The sequence below is a fragment of the Physeter macrocephalus genome, chromosome 7, assembly GCF_002837175.3.
Source record: "Physeter macrocephalus isolate SW-GA chromosome 7, ASM283717v5, whole genome shotgun sequence".
Lineage (NCBI taxonomy): Eukaryota > Metazoa > Chordata > Mammalia > Artiodactyla > Physeteridae > Physeter > Physeter macrocephalus.
The window spans coordinates 142,370,368-142,387,325 of NC_041220.1; the positions used below are offsets into that span (position 1 = coordinate 142,370,368).

The 16,958-nt window shown below is 61.2% G+C and overlaps 1 long non-coding RNA gene across 4 annotated transcripts in view; it reads right to left on the reverse strand.

Annotated features, from left to right (window-relative positions):
- Positions 1-14,474, reverse strand: part of LOC114486538 (uncharacterized) — a 17,141-nt gene extending 2,667 nt beyond the window's left edge. The window contains exons 1-4 of one of the 4 annotated variants that reach the window (XR_003680402.2): positions 14,352-14,474; positions 6,253-6,397; positions 5,725-5,882; positions 5,341-5,597 (exon numbers count right to left, since the gene is read on the reverse strand). This is a non-coding gene — a long non-coding RNA (uncharacterized lncRNA). Of the gene's footprint in view, positions 1-4,063; positions 5,598-5,724; positions 5,883-6,252; positions 6,398-6,783; positions 7,019-14,351 lie in introns of those variants that run through there. The other 3 variants (XR_003680400.2, XR_003680401.2, XR_008617722.1) reach the window with 3 other exon arrangements.
- Positions 14,475-16,958: the final 2,484 nt, after the last annotated feature.

The following is a 16,958-nucleotide window of genomic DNA, read 5'->3' on the forward strand; positions in this document are numbered from 1 at the left end:
CGGGAGAGGCCGCAGCGGTGAGAGGCCCGCGTACCGCAAAAAAAAAAAAAAAAAAGGAGGATTGTGACAAGGCGCTGACTTGCCAGGCGGGGTCCAGGGATCCACTGTGAAATTTCTTCCGTCCGCGTGCTTGGGGCCAAGCCCCCCAGACTTCCCAAAGGGTAGCCTGCGTGTCGAGCGGGTCCGTCACACCGGAGAGAGAATGGATGCCTGTCTGGGCACGAGCTTCTGTTCCCCGGCTCCGAGCAGGAGGCGATAAAACACCGCGAGTGCTGGTGCAGGGGAGGCGCTGCTGGACAAGGCTGTCCCGATGCTGCCCAGGTGGCCGGTGACTGTCCCCCTGACCTTGAGCCGCAGATCCTAGCCACTAGTGCTGTTCCTCTCCAAACTGCGGTGGCCCCGAGCGTCAGGAGGTGCCGTGGGAAATGCAAGGTTCTACTCCTGGTGTAACCCCTTTCCGAGCACTGCGACAGTGGGTCCTGAGCCCCCTCTCTGCGTCTCTGGGTCTCACCAGTCTACACGGCGCTGAAGCCCACCGCTGTGACCCCCCACCCCCAGGCCCGCCTCCCTGGCCAGACTGTACTTCCAGGGGGCGCTGCCTGGCATCACCCAGCGGGCACCGCCAGGGTAAGCATGCAGCCGTTCGCGCGGCTCCCACCCCAGAGGCGGTGGGCACACGTGCCCATCACCCAGGGTCACGGGTCGCCCTCCTCATCCCAGACCTGAAGAGCTACCGGGTTGAATAAGATGCGCTAAAGCCTCAGAGGAGGCCACTTGTGCCCCAAGCCGTCTGTTACTCTTTTTAAAAATCTTTTAAATAAATTTATTTATTTATTCATTTATTTAATTTTTGGCTGCGTTGGGTCTTCGCTGCTGCGTGCGGGCTTTCTCTAGTCGCTGAGAGCGGGGGCTACTCTTCGTTGCGGTGCGCGGGCTTCTCATTGCGGTGGCTTCTCTTGTCGCGGAGCACGGGCTCTAGGCACGCGGGCTTCAGTAGTTGTGGCACACAGGCTTCAGTAGTTGTGGCTCGCGGGCTCTAGGGCGCAGTCTCAGTAGTTGCGGCGCACGGGCTTAGTTGCTCCGCGGCATGTGGGATCTTCCCGGACCAGGGCTTGAACCCTTGTCCACTGCATTGGCAGGCGGATTCTTAACCACTGCGCCGCCAGGGAAGCCCCGTCTGTTACTCTTGAATGAAATGATGCACAGGGTTGTGTGCGGGCTGCAAGGGCTCGTGGGGTCAGCTGTCAAGCACTGGGTCACGGGCATCCCTGCTGCTGGGCAGGGAGGGGGCCCAGGCTTCCTAAACAGGAGCCGCGCCTCCACCTGGATGCCCAGTGCTGCCCCTGCATGGCTGGAGAAAGGTGCCATTTCCCTCTATTCTCCCCCTGTCTCCGGAGAACAGGGCCACCATCCCTGATCAAGCTGCCAGGCCCCTAGCCCTCTGAGAGCAAGTGGGCTGGGTATGGCCCATGATGAGTCCCAGGTCTGGGGGAGGACAAGCGGCCGAGGAAGACAGCTGAGTGGGGCGCCCGTGTCCTCTCTGCCGGTCCCATCCCCCCCTCCCATCCATAGTGACAAACAGGTGAGGCCCCCTGCACCCTGGCCACACCTGCGCTAGGGCCTTTACTCCCTCCCTTCACAGCTAGACGTGTTGAGAGGGCTTGACACCCCCATCCCCGCCCTGGCTCTGCCTGGAATCACGGGGGGCGGGCAGGGGGGACGCGGTGCAGCTCTAGCAGACACCCGGGAGCCTGAATTCAGCAGAGACGTGGTCCCAAGCTCCCTCCCTCTCTCTCCTCTCTGGATGCGGTGACTCCTCCGCCCCTGTGGCCACGTCATCACTGAGCGCTTCCTGCAAGCGAGGTGCCGCGCAAGGTACCTTGAGAGGTGACATAGTGCCTGAGAGGCAGATGGGCTGTGGGCCCCTGCCGTGGGCCCATCACCTTACCCAGGGCCTAGCCTGGGGCAGAGGCGTGAATGAAGCTCCTCAAACACTCCCTCTACTCTCACCTCTGCATGTCCTGCCGGATGCCCTTCTACTGCTTTGTCTGGCTAACTCCTACTTAGTGGGATGTCACCTCCTTCAGGAAGCCTGCCAGGATTTCTCTCTCACAGCAGGTTCCTTACCTGCCTCCTCTCTGTCCCCACAGCCTCCCCAGAGAAGTGCTTTCTCATGGTGTGTTTTCCTCACGTGCTGTCTGCCTTTCTCATTAGGCTGGGAGCTCCTGGAGGGAAGAACTCCATCAAGGTCACCTCCAGTGCCTGGCCAAGGGATCCATACGCTCAAGTGAAACCACCCGCTCTGCCCACCCCCCAGCCCGGGGATGCTGGGTTGACTCGTTGCCTGTCCATGAGACCCAGGGAGGGAGGGAGGGTCTCCTGTGAAAGCGGTGTCCTTCCTGGTGTCAGTCACCCTGGGGAGGGGCAGGCCCTCACAGAGGAAACAGGAACTTTGCTGGGGAGGATTCAGGGAGCCACCTCCTCCCTGCAGACTGTTTTCAGGGGGTTCCCAGGAGGTGCCATGGCTGGGAAGCAGTCTGAGGCCCAGCTCTCCCACTGTCAGCCCCAAATCCAGAGCAAAGCCCTGTTGAGGTCTCCTGCGGGGCTGCAGGGGTGCCCTGGGAGTGAGGGGAAGGGGGGCGGCAAAGCTCAGAGCAGGGCATCAATGGGGAAGCAGCCCCCGTGCCCAGGGGACGGGGGGCAGGAATGTCCTGAAGGCCCAATTTTCAGCAAGATGTCCTGCCCAAGGTGCCAATCTTGGAGGCTGTGGGCCATACTTTAAGTGAAAAGAGGGACAGTTTCTCTGTAAGTCCCTTTCAGAGGCTGCCCCCCCCCGCCCCCTCCCAGGTGACGACATCCCTGTGTCATCACGCCCCAATCCAGCCGGAGGAGCAGGGGCCCACCCTCTCTGCATGCAACGTGAGGCGTGGAGGCACCTATAAAGCCCGGCTCACGCTGAGCCGAGAGCAAGCTGACCTCCATTTAACGCAGATTACCAGGGAGGGAAGACACAGCTCAGCAGAAGCCCAGGGTCTGGAGGGGCTGCCTGGGTTCACAGGCCGGCTCTCCCACCGCCAGCTGGGTACTCGGGGCAGGTTTCTCGAGGTCACCTGGCCTCCGTGTCCCCACCTGTAAAATGGGCAGTCATGGAAACCACCCCTGCAGCGTCAGGAGGACTCGATGAGTGATACTGTCCGGGGCCGTTACTATTATTGTTACTGCCATTCTCTTCCACCTGCGAGGCCTGAGCCCTCGGAAAAGCGTGACGATGCTTCTGGTCTCTCAGAAGACCCGGTGGGGAGACGCACGCACGCAGAGGAGGCTGCACTGGGGGTGCTCCCCGAGCGGGGCACCTCCTCCCTTGCCAGCCGTTGACCTTGGGTTGACCTTGGGCGGGTCCTGCCTCCTGTCTTTGTCCGCCTGCCCTCATCTGTAAATGGGGAGCAAGAAGCCTCGCCCCACAGGGATTTGTGGCATTCGAGACGGAGCCTGGACGACCTCGCTACCAGGCCTGGCGTTACTAGATGCTCCATCAACGGCAGACACTGCACTTTATTAGACAAATCAATTACTCCCTTGAGCTCTGCTCCGCGGCCGGGCGGCTGTTGGGGGGCCCGAGGTTACCAGCACACACCCAGGATATATTTAGCTCTCCGCTGGAGCCCTGCCGGGGCTGGGCATTCCCGCAGAGGACGCCGCATCTCAGACCAGCTCGCAGCTCCTCATCGGCCACCGAGAAATCTGCCCCAGAGCACAGCTCCCCTTGTCTATAACAGTAGACTAAAGTACACACGCACACACACACACACAAATTCCTGTGTCATGTCACTGCCCCTCAAAGGCCTCTAGTTCCGCAGTGAAAGTCCACCTCCCAAAACAGAGAACGCCGTCCTGTCCCCGGAGCAGGAGTCGGCTGGTGCCAGCAGGTCAGACAGCGGCTCTCCAAACAAGCCTCTTGAGACCCATACTGAGCGCAATCCTGTCCCCCTCACATCCTTAACATGAAGAAGCAAGGAAATAAAACAGCCAAGCGTCAGGGAAAAAGGCAGAGTTGCCCGTAACTCTTGCATTTCGACGTATTTTCTTCCGGTGCACACGTTGTCTGCATATTTTGCAGGTGACACTGTGTGTAATCTATATTCTTCATTTATCACCAGCATGGACACGTGCATTGTACGCCTCCTTCACGATCATTTTAACGGCTACACAACACTCCATCTTTTATCACCAGTTCCAAGTTTGGTCTAGGGTATTGGATTCCCAATACCCTAGCAGGGCACCTCCGGGGTCAAAGCCATGTTCATAATAACACTGAGATGGGGAATTCCCTGGAGGCCCAGTGGTTAGGACTCGGCGCTTTCACTGCCAGGGCCCAGGTTCAATCCCTGGTCAGGGAACTAAGATCCCACGAGCCTCACGGCACAGGCAAAAATAAAAAAGATTGAGATGTTATTTTCTTCCGTCACTCCCACTCCCTCCTGAGTGTACAATAGAGTTTTCTGGAAGCCCCGTGACATGTGACGTCACAACTGATAGAAAACAGGCCGGAAAGGAGCTCCAGCAGACGTCTATTTAGCCAGACGTTAATGAGATTTGCAAAACTGTAAAGCAATGCCACTCTGTTCCCTGAAAATACTCCTACGTTAACATACGAAGGGCCATTATTCAATGAATTAAGCCTATTTAAATATTCTCCACTTTAAGGTCTAATACAGTACATATCAATAAGTACAATGCATTCAACCAAAAGCTCTTTGGAGTCCCCAATAATTTTGAGTGAAGGGGACCTACGCCCTCAAAGTTGAAGAACAGCTGCTACGGATGGACGGACGATGATGAACTGGCCCAGCATCTGTGGCTGGACATTCACCCTGCAGAGTACGTGACCCCTTCGGCGAACGGCTTTTTACGCACAAATCGTATCAGCCGCCTTCTTCTACCAAAGGGCATGAGCATATTCAAGGCTCAATGCACCTCGCCTAACTGCTCCTTAGAGACTATTTACACTGATGGTCAGTCGTCCCTGACGGCATCTAGCTCAGGGGATCGGGGGATGTGTACAGTTAGCTGGCTTCACGGTAACAATTTTTAACTAACGACGGGTCTTTCCTCTAACCCTCAGCTAGAGACCCGCACAGGAAGGAAAAAGGGTTTCAGTCCCAGAAACAGAACGTTTGAGAAGCTGCCCGGGGTATGCGGAATAATGCCCCCCCAGGATACATCCACGTCCTAATCCCTAGGACCGGTGGATGTGACCTTACACGGTTAAAAATCGTGGGGTTGGTCTTCGCAGAGGTGATACAGTTAAGGACCTTGAGATGGGAGATTATCCTGAATTACCTGGGTGGGCCCTAAATGCAGTCACAAGCATCCTCAGAGAGGCAGAGAGGGAGATCTGACCACACACACGGATGGGAGGGGAGAGATCTGAAGATGCCTGCACCGAGGTCGGCGCGATGCGGCCGCAAGCCAAGGAGCACTGGCAGCTGGGAGAGACGGGGAGCGGATTCTTCCCGGAACCTCTGCAGGAAGCGCAGCCCCGCCGACACCTTGACTTCAGCCCGGCGACGTGGATTTTGGACCTCGGGCCTCCAGAGCTGTGAGAGAATAAGCTTCTGTTGTTTTAAGCCCCGAGGTTTACGGTGCTCCATTCCAGCAGCCCCCTCCTACGGGACGCCCCAGGGACGGAGGCTGACCCCTCCTTCGCCAGCCCCATTCCCTCACCAAGAGCACGAGCTGTCAGCAAACCTCGCCGTGGGCTGCAGGGAGCCTCCCAAAGGGGCTCACTTGGGGGCTCGGCGTGTGTGCTACTGCCAGCTATTTTAATCCCTCGTAGCTCCTTCAAAGGCTGCTGGCTGGCTGCTCCGTCGTGCCCCAGTGAGCTGCTCTCAGAGAAGGAATTCGGGGTGTCAGGTCAGGAGATGGGTGCCAGTGGAGGAAAGGAAGGGTCAGCCGTGGCAGGGGCAGAATAAAGCTCTCATGTGGCAGCTCCGGGCCTCGCCGGGCCGCAGAGGGGCCCAGCCTGGCCAGAGGGGAGAGGACGAGTCGGCGGGGTGAGAGGGCTGGAAGCGAAGAGCGGTCAAAGCAACACTGAGGTCTGGCGGGGTCGGGAGGGCGGGGGGACCCGCCCAAGGATTCCAGAGGCGGCCCTGGGGAGCCGCCACTGGAAGGGCCACCCTTCGTCCTCAGCACACAGACCTGCTCTGCACCCCACGCCCGTCCCACACCCGTCCCAGGCAGCCAGGGAGGCACCTGGCTGGACGCTGGGCTTCTGCACACGTATCACGTTTCCTGATCTCCGCGGCACGTCGGAGGTGCGTTCAAGGGAACCGATGCTTGAAACCCTGCACTCCACGAGTACTCTCCAAGCGCCTGGCAGACGAGGCCGGTCTCGGAGCTGGAGGAGAGCGAGAGGACCGGGAGCGCCAGCGAGAAGCGTGTCACAGGGGGCCCCGCGGGGCCCCGAGTCAAAGCGGGCGCGGTCAGCGTGGCAGAATCAACGCTCAGGGCTGCGGGCGTCGGCCGTGTCGAGGCCCCGGGCCCGCCGTTGGGCTCACACCCACTCACCCGTCGGACGTCCTCCCCTCCCTGCCCAGCCCGGCCCTCCCGTGCGGCTGGCTCACTCCAGCCACACCGGACGGTCTGCTGACCCTTCGCCACCTCCCTGCCTACCTGGGCCCCACTCCCGTGTGAGCGCGCGGGTCTCGCACAGCCTCACCCCCCCGGGGGCCCGCACGCCGGGGGTATCAGACTGCGCCCTCTCCGGGGGGGAGACTGGGCCACCTGAGCTGGCAGGGCGTGGCCGCAGAAGCGGCAGGTGCGGACGATTCAAAGCTCCAGGGGTCAGGTGTTCACTCGGGGAACGGCAGCGGGAAGCCGACCGGAGGCGACCGGAGGCCGGGAGGGTTATTTCAGCAGGAGGCCATGCGGGTTTTGGACCAGGCAACTTGCCAGGCTACAATCCTGGCTGTCAGGTTACCGGACACACCCCTGCTGTCCAGCCTCCGTCTCCTGACCAGTAAACTGCAAACAACCAGGAGTAACGTTCAGAATATTTACGAGGGTTCCCCACGCCCCACTCAGCAGGGGTGCAGCCACGCGGCGTGCGCGCGGCACGTCCTGAGCCCGGCGGGGGATCCCACGCCCCGGGCGTAAGGCCGCAGCCTGGATCGGCCAGTTCTCCGTGCTACTGTCTCCTCCTCGGCCCCCCACCAGGTGCTCATTAAAGCCCTTGGAGGCAGAGGCAGCCTGAGTAGGAAGAGGCCCGGCTGCGTGTGACACCACAGCCCATCACGTAGCTCCGGAACAACCTTCAGTTGGCAAAACGGGGCGGCCCGCCTTCCTCGGCTCCTGGCGCCTTCCCGCGTCTTCAAAGCCAGCAGGGCCGCGTCTTCTCTCCTCTGTGCTTCCGCCACCAGAGCCCCTCTTCTCTGACCCTCCTGCCCCCTCCTCCTCGATGGCATGGACCCCACCGCATCACCTCACCCCCACTGCAAGCTCTCTAACTTCATCACTTCCTCGAGGTCCCTTCTGTCACGTAGGTGACACGCCCACCGGGTCTGGGGATGAGGACAGGGACATCTTTGGGGGGCCGTTATTCAGCCTGAGATGAGGCAACTCAGAGAGGGGCAGTGTCTAGCCCCAGGTCACACAGCAGGCAGGACCAGGCCCAAGTCCTCGGCAGGAGCCCCCGGCTCCACCTGCCCCCCGTGGTCCTGATGAGGGAGGATCCTAAAGGAGTGGAGGAAAGGCTCCTGGACGTTTTGGGTTCCGGAGGAAGCGTGGGAGACGGAGGAGGAGGAGGAATTCCAGGACTGGGGGTGGGGAGGACGGGCGAAGGTGGCAGCAGTGTTTGGGGATCAGTAGCAAGGACAGTGCTCTGCGCACAGCAGGTGCTCCATAAACCGAGTGAACAAGCATTCCAGAAGAGCTGTGAGCCCTCAAGAGGCGGCTGGTGGCTGGGAACAGAGGCGGCCCCGACCAGACTGAGGCTGGACCGTATTGGGGCCCGTGGGGGCCTCTGTGGGCGCTGTGGCTGTACAGTGCTGCCCGCCTCCATCCCGCCTCTAGGCTCCCCTAGAGGTGACAATTGGGACCGGAGCCCAGGTGTTCTGACCCCAAAGCCACCTAGGCGTCGAGACCACCTGCCTTGTTGCTTAGAAATCTTCAGCCAAGGCAACATGGTGCATGAAACCCCCCAGTACATCATTTTGCAACAGGACCTGTTTAACATGGGCCTGGCTCCCCACCAGCCCAGCAGCCTCCCTGAGGGCAGGAGGCGCCCGCAGGGCTTGCTGTTGGCTGAGTCAAAGGCAAAGCGAGCGTCACAGAACTCAAAGCACACCTTCCACGCACCCCAGGCCTTCCTGCGGACATGGACTCAGATGTTCTCCTGGCTTGGGTATCAGTCAGACATCCACAGATGTCGCTTCCCTGGCAGGCTGTGGAGAAACCCCCGTACGCTGGGACCCTCGCATAAAGGGCAAAGTGCTTCCTGCCGTGAGATTGTCAGATGAGGTCTACGTGGCACAGAAGGGTGATGGGAGACCTCCTGGCTCACACGGCGTGTTTCCCTGAAACGATGGCTGAGCCTCAAACCCAGACGATCTCTCTGGGGCAGTGGGGGAACAGCGTTGTCAGAAGAAAGCCAGTCACACCCCCGAGGATGGCAGTGGTCCCTGTTTTTACAGACAGGTACACTGAGGCCCAGAGAGGGAAGTCGGCTCACCCGAGGTGACACAGAGGTCCGGCAGCTGGGGCTGAGAGTCCAAGGAACTCAGGCACTCACGGGGCTGGTTGACGCTGGAGGGCTGAGCTGGGGCTGGAGAGGCCTGGGACAGTCATGAATGCTGCCTTCCAGCTCCGGAAGGCCACAAGGACCCAGCAGAGGGAAGAACTGGGGCCGGGGGTCAAGGTCACAGGGGGACATGTGGACTTGACCTGGTGAAACTCTCTCACGGTGCGAGCTGTCCACCCCCAGGCGGATCCCTGGGGTCACGCCACGACCCCAGACAGGAGCCCCTGCTGGAGGCAATGAGCACACACTTGGGGGCAGACAGAGCAGGGCTGGGTCTGGCTCTGCCTTGCTGGCTACGCAGGCAGGCGCCACGCCTGGAAATGGGAATACGCTTCTCGGCTCAGGGGAGGAGATGGGTTGTAACCACCACTCGCGCCAGAAAGCATCATCGCGACGCCCCCAGTGGGTCAAGCCTTCCCCATCCTAACACTCGGCCGCACGTTACAAAGTTACCATTGTGACCAGCTGGTACCTGCAGGGAGACAGACAGACAGACAGCGGCCACCCAGTCAGGCAGGAAAGGGTTCAAATGCAGCTCTGTCATTTGCAAATGTCATGAAGTGATGCCAGGCACCTGATGGGCCCGCCCAGGCGTCTGTTTCCCCATCTGTAGGTGGGGACACTCCAGCGGCCCTGAGAAGGATCCCGAGAGCGTCTGGTCCCGGCACGGGCCCCAGGGAAGCACCCCACAAGCCGAGGCTGTGTGACACCGAAGTAGGGTGCTGCCCGACACCCTAGAGACCTTGGCAATGGAAACATCCCCGCGTAAACAAAGACGCAGCACTCAGGTTGCTCTTCCTCGCGTCCTAGCGGCCCGGGGCCCCGCCGCTCGGGCAGCCGGCGGGCTGGGCACACATCTGACCGGTCCCCGCGGCAGCTCACGAGACCACACGATCAGCGTCAAGAAATACAAGCTGCCGTCTGAACACCACCCAAGTTTTCCTCTTGCTAGTTTGCTAGTTTTAACTGATTTCCAGGCTCCTCTGCGTGCCAGTGCTCAGCACCCTCGGTCCCCACGGAGACCCCAGAAGAGGCGGCAGCAGAAGCGCAGAGAGGTTTGCCGATCCTGTGCTGGCGGGTGGCGGAGCTGGGATCTGAGCCCAAGGAAGCGCCCCTGTCTGTGCAGAGCCGGGGCTCTGGGGTCAGGCGTCCGGCGAGCAGCTGGCCTGGCCGCGGGGCCCGGCGGCAGGAGAGAGCCGTCCAGAGGCTGGACCCCTCCCCGCCCACTCCCTCCAGCGCCAGACCTGCTGACTGCCTCTCACCAGCTCCCAGCTCTCCCACAATATGCAGCCGATGCTCTGGACGGTCCGGGTGTCTGACAGGCGGCTTCTCCAGAGTGAGGGTCACGATCCCTTTTCTGGGACAGTGAGGCTGGACTTTCCAAGAGTTCACCAAAGTCAGGGCTTGGGTCTAGAGATTATGCCATCTACCCCCCAGCTACCTCACGGACGGAAACCGTAAAGAACCGAAGGGTCTCGGGTGGCGGGTTAGGAAGTGACCCTGGACGTGAGGGACCGACAGTTCGGAGATCAGCATGCCCAGGCTGAGTTAAAGAGCGGCCCGTTGGCTCCTGGGCAACGGCCATCCTCTTCAGATGCCATTTCGGATGAACTTCTGGGTCAGGATGATTTGTCTTTGGCCACAGCTACTTCAGATGGAGTCACACACGGAAAGCGGGCACCAGTGTCGTTACCTGTGCTAAGATCCATGCGTTGCCATCTGGGAGACCTCCACCCGAGCAAAGGACAGCGGCCCCTGCGACGGAATCGTCCGACCTCTCACCAAGTCACAGACTCGGGAAGCAGCACGCGCCCGCCCTAGACCTGGAAGCAACGCCCTCTTGTCTCAGTTGATTTCTCGTTGCAAAAGAGAGGCGCACACAATGAAGAGAACTGGGGAAAGTGACGGGCTGTACAAAGACGCAGAGGGGGGAGCACTGGCGCTTTTGCCACCTCCAGCAGAGGAGGACGCCGCGTCCGTCCTGACCTACTTCCTTCTAGTCTGCTCTCCTCCACTGTCTTGTAAAGTTGAAGTCATATAAGATATATAATCTTGTCCTCAGCTGTTTTCTAAATTAAGCTTTTCTTAAGCACGTTCTCCTAACATGAAAAATTCCTGTCATACAGTTAACTAGAATGTTCCCCCCACCCCCAGAGGACAGGTTTCAGGAGGACATAGATGCTGTTTATTCTCATCCACGGCTGAGCCCCGGGCCCGGAGCAGTGCTGAGCGCATAGCAGGCGTTTAGTAAACCTCTGTCGACTGCATGAACAATCGCATGGCTGGTATCTCATCGCTCCCCCCTCCACATGTCGCTGGTTTCTAACTTTCTGCCGCTGTTAGGAACGCCACGGTGAACGTCTGCGGTGACAGCAGAGCCCACACTTGGATTAGAAATGTGTCTCTCTGCTCCAAATGCCGGGGCTGAGCCAGCCAGAGCAGGGGACCGGGTCTCAGGCTGTCTGCCACACACCCTCCTGGCCCCCGGATGGCTGCCTTTCCTTCCCCAGCCCTCGCTTTCCCCTCTGTGTGGGTAGGTGGGTTTGGACTGGAGCATCCCCCAGGCCCCTTCCAGCTCCGTGATCCTAACACAGCAGCCACAGGAAGAGAAGAGGGCTGAGCCGGCCACCCAGCTCTCCACCTGGCCCTGCTCTCCACCTGGCCCTGCTCTCCTGTTTTGGGCCTGCATCCCCCCCCAAGTCCATAATCCAAGATGACTGGTGTCCTTATAAAAAAAAAATAAGGACACAGATACACACAGAGGGAAGATCATGTGAGGACACAGCGAGGGAACGGCCATTTGCAAGACAAGGAAAGAGGCCTCAGAAGAAACCAATCCTGCCTACACCCTGATGTCAGACTTCCAGCCTCCAGAAGTGCGAGAAGATAAATTTCTGCTGTCTAAGCTGCACGGTCTGTGGTTATTTTGTTCTGGCGGCCCGGGAAGACTCACACAATCCTCCAGGAACCTCTGAGCACCTGGGGAAATCCTACCCGCCAGGCCTGCAGCTGCCCGGGGAGGACATGCAGCCTCCAAGACAGCATGGACCCGACGGTGGCAGAGCTGGCACCGGAGCCCCTCCCAGCTCAGGTTCTTTCCTCTGCGCCGCCTTGCCCTGCCGTGACCACCTGGGCTGTGGTGTTAGGAAGCCACCAAGAGACTCACCATCATCTCCTGGGTCCCACCAAGTGTGGGCCAGCATTGCACACAGAGCCAAAGGCGTTCCCTGCACACAGTGGGGAAACCGAGGCGGGGGTAATAGTAAATTAAGCACAGCTAGTGTACTCCGCTTGGATGCAGGCTTATCTGATGCAGAATGCCAGCTCCTTCTACCTCACCATGGTGCCACTTACACAATTGCCCTGACCGCTCGAAATGATCGTGCAACAAAGCATGTAGGCAACTGCATGCGCCCTGGATGCCAACACCAGAGCCATCTCAAAGGCGCCCTGGGTTATCGAACTGAAGGAAGATATGCCTGCAGCCCCGACGGCATAAAGGAAGGGGAGCCTCCCACCCGGGGTGCTCGTAGAGGTCGCCTCGGAGTCTGACCATCGGCTCGCCTGGGCGCTGGAGACCGGACCACGTGATCGCAGCCACACCTACTGGCGCCGAGCTCCAGGGGCGATGCCAGCCTTCCCTGGGGAGGGCCGTCGGGGGACCTGACCTTGTCGATGACGGAAGCCCCTGACCTGCCAGATGTGCATAGCGGCCAGACGTTAGAGCCCAAGAGCCCTGCACAGGGACCGCCATCTGCTCTCCCCCACCACGGCTGTGGGTGAAAACCGCTGCCGCGCAAATCATCAGCTGGGCCACGAGCGACAGGTCGAGGGGAGAGCATGCCCACCGCCAGTTCCGAAGGGCTCGATGAACTCAGCAAGGCTGAGGTTTACTGACCCTTACAAGCTACCGAGGGAGGACCTATTGCATCGGGGGGTTTCCCACTCGTACCTTATCCCCTCCAGGGAAGCAGCAATACTGCTTTGACACATCAGGAAGCCAAGCTCCAGAAGGGGCCACGATCTGTCCAAGACTAGCAAGTGGGCGCTCTGATTCAAACCCCAGTCTCCTTGTTCTTTCCGCCCATGATCCCCCAGGGCCCTGGGGCCCACATACCCCTTCTCCCAGGACAACCACACGTGAGGAGGGGGAAAGGCCAGTGCTCCTTCCGGGGCTCCCCCTGATTACAGGAGAGGCCGGAGGTATCAGTTATGGTCATGGAAAGCCTAAAATTCCCCTGTGTGCACCCTGCCATTCCCCCCACCTGCCATTAGATAAATGCGTCTGGAGGTTCTGTGAAGTCTTGGGGTGCCCTGCTCCCCAGCCACCTCCAGAGAACAGGTTGGCCATTTCAGAAACCCTCTTCTAGAGAATTCTGCCTCCTAGGGCCTGCCACTTGCTCTCCGCCATTTTCCCAATTCCCCCCACCTATGTGGTCCCTCCTTCCTCACCTAGGAGGGGGAGGGAACTGTTTCCCCCTGGGAGGGGGTGGTCCCTGGAAGCACACCCCCCAAGCAGAGAGCACACCGTCAGTGCTCACTAAAGGCACACTCCCTCCCCAGTCCTCCCCAGCCCCCCTGGGGAAACAGCTGTCCCCACTGTTTTCTGCACCGTGGCCAGAGGCCATACTGCAGTCTGTGGCCAGACAGGCTCAGGGGAGAGCACAGGAGTCCGGGAGCACCAGGTTCGAAACCTGGCCCAGCTGCATGAGCTGAGCAAGTGACTCAAGTCTGGTGAGTCTTGGTTGCACCCTGAAAAATGGGGTGACGGCCCCTCCCTGCCAGGGAGTGTAGGGAGAAGCCCTCAGCCCAGTGGCGAGCCCCCGAAGGCTCTCGAAAAGGGGCTCTGGTCACTCCACACTCTCTCCAGGAGCCAAGGCCCCCGGCTCTAGGCCTCAGTTTCTCCAAGCGCACTAGGCGCGGCTGGCTTGTGGCGACGTGGGATTTTTCAGCGCCACACAGAGGCTGTCAGACCCAGTGAGTGCGGCGCCAGCGCCAGCTGTGGGGATACGCAGGGGTGAGGGGCCGGAGAGAGGACGCGCGCACGTCCGAGCGGCTCGCACACACCTGCGGGCTCCGCGCCCCCGAGTCTGCCCCGGGCCAGGCCAGGGCGCCGGGCGTCGGCCTGACGCCCCCCCACCCAGGCGCTGCTGGAGCCGCACAAGGGCGGCGGCCCTTGCCGCAAAGGCCCCATGTCACCACACCTCTCCGTGGCAGGGTCTACATTGGCCCCGCGCCCCTCGCCGGACCCTGGCCGCCTCCTGCAGCCTGTGGCGACCCCGGACGCCAGGGAGAAGCAAAGGAGCGGCGCCTTCCAGACAGCCCAGCGCAGTCACCCCGGCGCCGCGCCGGGAAAGGGTCCCCAGTCCGCGCTGCCAAGCTCACCGCCTGGGGCGCAGGGACAGGGGGCTGCGCGCTGGACCCTCGGGACTGCAAGACCCTGGAGCAAAAGTTGGTTGGAGCAGACCCCCAGTCTGCAGGTGCAGCCACCTCAGCCCTCGCGGCGCCGCGACCCAGCTCGGGGACGCGCGGGTCCCTCGGTCCCCACACTCACCTGCGCTCATCTCAGCGGCAGCTCGGAGTCGGGTCGTCTGGGCTCTGCGCAGCCGATGCTTCTGCCCGCAGATGCCGCGCCTACCGGCGCGAAGGGCCGCCCGCCCGCCTGTCCGCCTGTCCGCGCCCGCCTGCCCGCAGAGTCGCCGCAGCCCCTCTGCGCGTCCTCCCCGCCCCGCCCCGCCCCGCCCCGCCCCGCCGGCCCCGCCCCTTTCCACGGCCCCGCCCGGCCCCCGCCCCCCGCCGCTATGCGGGCGGGGCGCACCCTGGGAAATGTAGGCGCCGCGACCCCGCCGCTCCACCTTCACGCCCCGACCGCCGCAGGGACGGACTACAGTCCCGGCAGGCTGCGCGGCCCGCGCATGCGCAGGCGGGCGACGCCGCTGCGGCTTCCCGCAGTCACTCGTGGGTCTCTGCGGAGTTGTCCCTCGGGCCCGGCTGGCGGCCTGGCCGGCGACGACTCTCAGGATCCCGCGAGTGGCGAGGCGGGCGGCCGAGTGAGAAGCAAGCTTGGTGCAGCTGTTGTTGAGTCGTGCAGCTGCAAGGGGTCAACTCCCTCCTTCCCCAGTCCGCAGAGGGAGACTGAGGCGGGGGGCGCGGGCGGCAGGACTCGCCCACCCGCCCCGGCGAGGCTTGCGCTCCCGACTCTAGGTCTAGGGCTCGGCGGCGGCCCGGTGGCCTGCCCCAGGCTCCCGGAGCTCCGCACCGCCTGGCGCCTTGGTCTGGCTCGGGTGGCGCAGTCTGCAGTCCCGACCCCCAACCCCAGCCCCCGAATGGCCGACTGCCCTCTTTGATGTCAGGTGCCCAGCCCAGGGCGTGGGTCCGGGTACAGGAGAGGGAAGGCCCCAGGGTGGGAGCAAGTGGACCCCACTGAGTGTATGGTACTGATGGAAGGGGTCTGCGGGGGTGCGGAGGGAGGCGGACTCCCCGGACCTGGCACCGAGCGGGGAGGGGGGCTGGCCACAGAAGATGTGGTCTCTGAACGCAGCTCTAAGGCAGAAGCAGATATGCTTCCCTGGCCCCCAGCAGCATCCATGTACCCCGAAGAGGGGCCAGGAGCAGAGAGGCCAGAGGACAGCGGCTCCAGGGGAGACCCGAAGTCCTGCAGAACCAGCCATGGGCAAGGCCGGTCGCACTAATCCCCACGTACCCTAGAAACCCAGAAGGCCTGGCTGGGCGGCTGTCCTGCAGCTTTCCAGCTCCAATGCCTGTCCCCTGGAGCCTTTTGCCCAGAACACAAGTGGATGTGATGACGGAAGGAGACTAGGAGGGGCAGGTGCCCTGTTCTCCACCCAGCTCTGCTCTCAGCAGTGCAGCCCTGAGCGAGTCCCTTCCCCTCTGTGGGCATCAGGGCCCCATCCGTGAAGTGGCTGAGTGAAGGACCCACCACGGCTGAGAGCATTAAATTCAGGTGGTTAGTCCTGGCTAGAGCAGGGGCAGGCCACTAGGGGTGGGGGGCCCGGGCATCTGACCGCCTGGCGGGGAGCCTGGCTTCTCCTCCGTGTGCACCGCTAGACTGGTAGCAGTCCCTGCCTCTCAGGATACTTCTGAGGATCCCACAAGCTAATGCACGCTGTGCCCCAGCAGGAGTTGAGATCAGTAAATGTCTTTGATGTTATCAGGCTGTTCTTCTTCTTCTCAGTGCCTTTCATAGGGCCTGGCACGGAGTGGGCACTCCATGGGTACCTGTTGACTAAAGGAAGAGAAGGATGGAGGGAAGGAGAGAGGGTGCAGCCCCCCAGCACCTGGCGTCTGGGCCATCACCCTGGGCAGCAGCCCATCCAACATGGGAGCACCCCTGCCTCCACCCGCCCTCTTCAGGAAGCTCTCCATCAGGTTCCCCACAGAAAGGTGTGGTCGGGCACTTGCTCCCAAGTCCGCGTCGGTCAGAGGGTGGGTCTCGGTGGCCTGAGCTGGTCCCAGAGCTCAGCCTACCAGGCGGCCACCCAGACCTCCCCATGGAGCCGGCCCCACCTTTCTGCGCAGGTACCTCCAAATGGGGCACAGAGGGACTGGGGAGTCACAGCAGTTCTCAACTCCTTGAGGAAGGACCTCGGGGTCACATGGTTCCATTCTTCACAAGGGCAGAAACCGAAGCCCAAGGAAGTCCTGCCAGAGTCGCCCAGCAAGTTGGCAAGCAGGGACTTGACCTAGGTGTCCTGTAGCCAAGCCTGTGCCCTGGCCCAGCTGGTTCTCCCACAAGGGAACTCCAAGTGGGGTAGGCCTGCTGCACGGGGCCCGCAGAGACTGGTTGGTTTGGGTCGCCCGAACCAGGTTTCGGTTGCCGTCCGCGGTGCCGTGAGCCAGCTGTGACCTCGGGCAACTTGCTTACCCTCTCTGTGCCTCGGCTCCCTTAGCCTTCAAACCACAGTGCCTGCCTGAGAGGGTTGCTGGGAGGACACAGAGTAATGTGACTAAAACACTTCAAAGCTCAAAAAGTCCGGGCTCAATGAAAGAGCGTTATTATTAACATTTATTATCATTGAAGCAGCCCTGAGAGCAGTATGTGCCATCACCAGCCCTTAAAGACTGCTGTCTTTTCTCACCAGTCTTCCATCCATCCATCCACCCACCTTGTATTCAACACCGTTAGTGAACTGGGCACCAT